This window comes from Rhinopithecus bieti, unplaced genomic scaffold (assembly GCF_001698545.2).
Source record: "Rhinopithecus bieti isolate Rb0 unplaced genomic scaffold, ASM169854v2 scaffold_79878, whole genome shotgun sequence".
Taxonomy (NCBI): domain Eukaryota; kingdom Metazoa; phylum Chordata; class Mammalia; order Primates; family Cercopithecidae; genus Rhinopithecus; species Rhinopithecus bieti.
This window is the reverse complement of record NW_016829277.1, coordinates 66,755-72,261: the sequence shown is the minus strand read 5'-3', so window position 1 is coordinate 72,261 and position 5,507 is coordinate 66,755. Positions and strand designations below refer to the sequence as shown.

General features: G+C 38.3%; 1 pseudogene; it reads right to left on the bottom strand.

Moving 5' to 3' along the window:
* Window positions 1-315: 315 nt before the first annotated feature.
* Window positions 316-4,268, bottom strand: LOC108523939 (60S ribosomal protein L18a pseudogene; annotated as a pseudogene).
* Window positions 4,269-5,507: the final 1,239 nt, after the last annotated feature.

The following is a 5,507-nucleotide window of genomic DNA, read 5'->3' as shown; positions in this document are numbered from 1 at the left end:
ATTTACATTACCACCCACAGTTTGAAATGGTTCTCTTTTTTCCACATAGTCGCCAACATTTATCTTTTGTCTTTCTGATAGCAGTTATTCTAATAAGTCTTAGGTGATATCTCATTGTGGTTTTAATTTGCATATCCTTGATGATTAGTGATGTTGAACATTTTTTCATATACCTGTTGACCTATTTGCCTGTGTTCTCTTGAGATATATGTATTCAGGCCCTTTCTCCATATTTATTTATTCATTTATTTATTTATTTTTATTTTTTGGCCTTCCCGATTTTATTTGGGGCACAGCTGGGCGAGGGCCCTGCATCTAGAAGAAGGTGTTGGGCCTCTTGGTGGTGAAGCGTGGCTTGTGCTGACGGCGCAGGACCCGGTGGGGCAGCGGGAACTTGACCTTGGAGTCGTGGAACTGCTTGAAGGACGGCGGCTGCACTTGCCGGCTGCGATCTTCCTCCACCTTCATGATCTGGATGGATTGGGCCTGGTCGCAGTGCCGGGCGCTCAAGACTCGGTAGCACTGGGTGACAGCGCCTGCGATGGTCAGGTGCTGGTATTCCCGATAAAGGTTGTGGGTGCGGCTCAGGGAGTCACAGCGCAGCCAGATGCGGAAGTTCTTCACCCGCAGAGGGGACTTCTCAAACACCCGCCCAGAGTAGGCAATCTCCCCTGAAAACTTATTCATCTTGTTTAATTGAGATACGAAGTACCAGAAGCTGGACTTCGAGACGACATGATTAGGTGCAAAGATTCGCATGAGGTAGAGGGGCGGTCTGTGGCATTTGGGGGTGGGCGGGTAGCGACCCAACACTTGTACTCTCCTAGTGTGTCCTATGCCTTCAGGGAGTCCTCTCCGAACTCGCCTCCACCCGCAAAAGGGCTTTTCTCGTTTTAAAATCAGATTATTTGTTTTCCTGCTATTGAGCTGTTTTAGTCCCTTTATATTTTGGGTATTAATTCCTTATCAGATATATACTTTGCAAATATTTTCTCCCATTATGTAGGTTGTCTCTTCACTCCGTCGATTGTTTACTTTACTGTGCAGAAGTTTTTCAGTTTGGTGTAATCCCATGTGTCTATTTTTGCTTTTTTTTGCCTGTGCTTTGGGTTCATATCCAGAATTCAGTGCCCAGACCAATGAATCTTGCTTCAATGTCATAGAGCTCTTCTGCTACGTGTTCTTCTAGTAGTTTGATAGTTTGAGGTCTTACAATTAAGTCTTTAATTCAATTTGAGTTGGTTTTTGTATAATGTGTGAGATAGGGTCTATTTCCATACATATGGATATTCAGCTTTCAAACACATTTATTGGCAAGACTATTCTTTTCCCATTATGGTATTCTTGGCACCTTGGTCAAAATCAGTTCCTTTGCCCATTTTAGATTGGAGTATTTGTCTTTTATTTTGAGATTTAAGAGTTCTTTGTATATTCCGGCTAGCAGTTTCTTGTATTTAGATTTTTTTTCATCTTGTTTTACAACTTCTAATTTTTATCATGTTTTACAATGAACATAACAGTACAGTAATTAATGTATATTACCTATAACTAAATTTGGGGGGTTTGCTCCAGGTTAGGAGCCTGCAATTAAAAGTCTAGAGACCTCTGCTTTAGACCAGAATTATTTTTTCCTCTCTCATCTGTTTGGTGTTTGTGAGAAGGCGAAGCCGAGTATGCTAAAGACAAACTTCAGCTCTTACTTCTTGTAGCTACTGGCCTATTGATCTGTACCTGGCAAGGGAAAAGTATTTTATGTTATGCTAAACAATTAACACATATTGCTTAGGAAACCCTAAATATGACAAACAAGGAAGGGTGGTTAAAATGTAAGTGCTTACTATATTAAAAAAAAAAAAAAACCCAAGCACATAATGACTACTTCAATAAATACTAGCCTAGGTAAACATCATCATTATTTTTATTCTACTGATTAGGAGATAAAGAGTCATGTTAAGTAATGTTAAGTAACACAGCTAATGAATTGTAAAACTGGGATCTGAATTCAGGTCTGACTGCAAAGCCCGTTTTTTCCCATGGGACACTGTGTATTAGTCAAACTACAGGTCAGATTTCTGCAGTGAATGGGAAGTTGGACTAGATGACTTCTCTTCCAATTCTGAGACATTATGAAAACATTTGATGTAAAGAAGCATTCAGGTCTGTGTCGGTGGTGATTTTCATAGCTTATAAACATCTAGAGGCAAGAACCATTTTGTCTTACTTCCTTTGAGTAATACCCAGTGACATGTATAAATGGAATTAATAACTGTCTGTGATGGTGATATGCCAAACATTGACTTAAAGCTGATTAATGCAGAGACATAATTATTATTTGGGAGTTTTTATTATTGTTTATCTAATAATCAATTAGATTTTATTTATACTTATTATAGTCAGAATGCAAATTTATATTTATAATACAATTTGTATTTCTACTTATTCAAAGTAGATTTCATTAAAAACCCTGAAAGACAATCTAGGCAATACTATTCTGGACATTGGGAAGGGCAAAGATTTCATAACAAAGACACCAAAAGCAATTGCAACAAAAACAAAAATTGACAAGCGGGATCTAATTAAACTTAAGAGCTTCTGCACAGCAAAAGAAACTATCAACAGAGTAAACAGGCAATCTACAGAATGGGAGAAAATATTTGCAAACTCTGCATCTGACAAAGGTCTAATTTCCAGCATCTATAAGGAACTTAAACAAATTTACAAGAGAAAAGCGAACAACCCGATTAAAAAGTGGGCAAAGGGACGGGTGCGGTGGCTCACACCTGTAATCCCAGCACTTTGGAAGTCCCAGGCAGGCAGATCACCTGAGGTCAGGAGTTTGAGACCACCCTTGCTAACATGGCAAATCCCTGTCTCTACTAAACATACAAAAATTAGCTGGGCATGGTGGCAGGTGCCTGTAATCCCAGCTACTCAGGAGGCTCGGGCAGGAGAATCACTTGAACCCGGGAGACTGAGATTGCAGTGAACTGAAATCATGCCACTGTACTCCAGCCTGGGGAACAGAGAGAGATTCAATCTCAAAAAAAAAAAAAAAAAAGTATAATAATAATAATAATAAACTGGGCAAAGGACATGAACAGACACTTTTCAAAAGAAGACGTGCATGTGGACAACAAGCATATAAAAAAAACTCAATATCACTGATGATTAGAAAAATGCAAATCAAAACCACAATAAGATACCACCTCACACCAGTCAGAATGACTATTAAAATGTCAAAAAATAACAGATGGTGGTGAGGTTGAGAAGAAAAGGAAACTTACACTGTTGGTGGGAGTGTAAATTAGTTCCACCATGTGGAAAGCAGTATGGTAATGCCTCAAAGAGCTAAAAGCAGAACTACCATTTGACCCAGAAACCCCATTACTGGGTATATACCCAGAGGAATATAAATCATTCATTCTACCATAAAGACATATGCACACAAATGTTCATTGCAGTACTATTCACAATAGTAAAGACATGTAATCAACCTAAATTCCCATCAATGACAACCTGGATAAAGAAAATGTGGTGCATATACACCATGGAATACTATGCAGCCATGAAAAAGAATGAGATCATGTCTTTTGCAGGAAAACGGATGGAGCTGGAGGCTATTACCTTTAGCAAACTAACACAGGAACAGAAAACGAAATATCGCATGTTCTCACTTACAAGTGGCAGCTAAATGACAAGAAGTTATGAATACAAGGAAGGAAACAACAGACACTGGGGTCTACTTGAGGCTGGAGGGTGAGAAGAGGGAAAGGAGCAGAAAAGATAGCTATTGGGTACTGGGCTTAATAACTGGGTGATGAAATAATCTGTATAACAAATTCCCACGACACAAATTTACCTATGTAACAAACCTTCACATGTACCTAAAATAGGAGTTTTTCTCTTTTTTTAAAGAAAAAAAAAACCACTAAATGCCCATAGGTTCCCCATACGCAGAGTGACACTTGCGGGATGCTCTGTTTCCTGTATCAGAAATAGCCCTTTAGCTCCTGGCTCCTCTCCAAGGAATCTACTCCAGTGGGACTCTTTATTCACTGCCTCTTACCACACCTTGTCTTCTCCCCAACCCATGCCTTTCTTGATGCTTTCTGCCAACTCTCTGCCTGCCCATGCACCTTCACATCCTGCCATGCCTTGAACACTAGGTATAGACGCACTACCTCCCCAGGGCTTTCCCTGCCCACTTCCCTCAGGATCTTACCTGCTTCTGGATCCACAGTCCCTTCCTGGCTTGTTTCCTGATGCATTCTAACCTTTCCAGCTGAAACATAAACACCCAGAAAGCATAGACAAATTACTGTGGTCTGAATGTTAATATTTCCTCAAAACTTGTATGTTGAAACTTCATCATCACTGTGACAGTATTAAGAGATGGGATCTTTGGGAGATTATTAGATCATGAGGGCTCATGAATAAAAGAGGGCTCTTATAAAAGAGACTTGCAGGATCCCCTTTTCCCTGCTGCCATGTGGGACACATAGAAGGAGCCATCTATGAGGTACCGGCTCTCACCAGAAAATGACAATCTGCTGTTGCCTTGATTTTGGACTTCCCAGCTTCCAGAATTGTGAGTAATAAATTTCTGATGTTTCTAAATGTTTTAAAGTAGATTTCATAAATAAATGTAATATACTTTTATTTTAATGAAGAACCCATATTCCATGTCCAGGTGAATGAGATGAATGGATTATGGCATGAAGGTTAATTCGTTTCAGTCAACTAATTTTTACTAACCACCATACAAATAATTAAGCTATTGTCATTAGCATGAATTAAATGGCCTTGTTTTGTTTGTTTGTTTTGTTATATATATATAGCCTTGCTGATGTCCAATTAAATCATAACATGTAAGCCTTGCCAATAGTCTAAGGGCTATAGATTATATTACCATTCAAATTATGTCATGAGCAGTAAGTCCATTTTATACAGCTAGCAAACTAAATGAGAGGGAATAAGAGTATAAGAGTGCATTACTCTTTATGAAATAAAGCTCATTCAATCTTACCCAATAGCAGAAAACAGATATAAAACACCCCAATTTAGTGAAACAAAATCAAGACATAAAGTTGAATGAGCTATTTCATGTACTCGATGCTTTTACTTGCTTCCAATATAGTTTATCTTTCCCTTAAATGCCATGATTTTAATTCACTGACTGATGCATACTTCCCCTGGCAAAGGTATTGGGAAATGTATAATAATTGGTGTTCTACAAGATAGAAGATTTCTGTTGGGAATTATTTCTTCATAGATGAAGATTATTTTCCACTGAGAGATTTATACCATAATTAGAAAAATGATGTTCTAAGCCCTAGTGGAAATGTCATATTTTAATTGGTATTCATTTGTTTCAGACAAGCCCATGGAGAAAACTAGGAGCTCCTTTTTATTGATGTTAAATTGTTAACTGTGAAATCAACTAAATTGCATTCTCACTTAAATATCTGAAATGACTAGCCCATTTAATTACTTTTTAAAACAATAGT